At 32.9% G+C, this 1260-nt stretch overlaps 1 non-coding gene across 1 annotated transcript; it reads left to right on the top strand.

Annotated features, from left to right (window-relative positions):
• The first annotated feature begins 773 nt into the window (after positions 1-773).
• Positions 774-937, top strand: LOC137217718 (U1 spliceosomal RNA). Its single transcript, XR_010940220.1, has one exon. It is a non-coding gene; the product is annotated as a U1 spliceosomal RNA (small nuclear RNA).
• The last annotated feature ends 323 nt before the right edge of the window (positions 938-1260 follow it).

Raw genomic sequence — 1260 nt, 5'->3', positions numbered from 1 at the left:
GGCCTTAAATCACACATTAGAGTATGAGGACTTAAAAGGTATATGTAGAAAGCATCCAAAAGCAACATCCAAAAGCAACAGAATGAATGCACATTCTTTTCTGGTATACATGGAACATTCTCCAGAATAGTTCATATGTCAGGCCACAAAACAAGCCTCGGTAAATTTAAGAAAATTGAAATCATATCAAGGATCTTTTCAATCTGCAATGCTATGAGACTAGAAATCAACTATAAGAAAAAACTGCAAAAACAATGTGGAGGTTAAACAATATGCTACTAAATAACCAATGGATCACTGGAGAAATCAAAGAGGAAAAAAATACCTGGAGACAAGTGAAAATGAAAACACAAAAATCTAAAATCTATGGGAGGCAGCAAAAGTAGTTCTAAGAGGGAAGTTTAGAGTGTTGCAAGCTTATCACAGGAAACAAGAAAAATCCAAAATGAACAACATAGCCTTATAACCAAAGAAACTAGATAAAGAAAAACAAACAAAACCCAAAAGTAGCAGAAGTAAAAAATCATAAAGTTCAGGACAGAAATAAATGGAGACTTAAGAAAAAAACATTAAAAAATTAATGAAACTAAGAGCTGGTTCTATGAAAAGATTAAAAAAAAATTATATACATTTAGCCAAAGCTACCAAGAAAAAAGGGCTCAAATCAATAAAATCAGAAATGAAAGAAGAGAAGTTACAACTGACACCACAGAAATACAAAGGGTTTTAAGAGACTACTATAAACAACTATATGGCAATAAAATGGACAAACTATACTTACCAGGCAGGGGAGATACCATGGTTATGAAGGTGGTTTTCCCAGGGTGAGTTTCATCCATTGCATTCCAGATGTGCTGATCCCTGAGATTTCCCCAAATGGAGAAAACTCAGCTGCATAGTATGTGGTAGTGGGGGACTGCATTCATGCTTTCTCATGTTTTTGTGTGTGTTTTAATGGTAGATATCTTTCAAAACCGTTTTCTAAGGGTCCAGTGGCTCATCTTTAATATTGAAGACTTCATCATCCATTTAAGTGTATGTGGGTGGTAGTGAATATATTACAGGGACATAGAGAAATAAAGATTTTAAAAATAGTACAAAAAATGTTTTTAAATGGACAACCTAGAAGAAAAGGACAAATTCCTAGAATTATAAAATCTCCCAAGACTGAACCAAAAAGAAATAGAAATTATTAACAGGTCAAATACCAGTAACAATATTGAATACATAATTTAAAAAACATCTAATAAGCATACATCC

Source organism: Pseudorca crassidens, chromosome X (genome assembly GCF_039906515.1).
Source record: "Pseudorca crassidens isolate mPseCra1 chromosome X, mPseCra1.hap1, whole genome shotgun sequence".
NCBI lineage: Eukaryota > Metazoa > Chordata > Mammalia > Artiodactyla > Delphinidae > Pseudorca > Pseudorca crassidens.
This window is presented reverse-complemented; position numbering and strand designations above follow the sequence as displayed.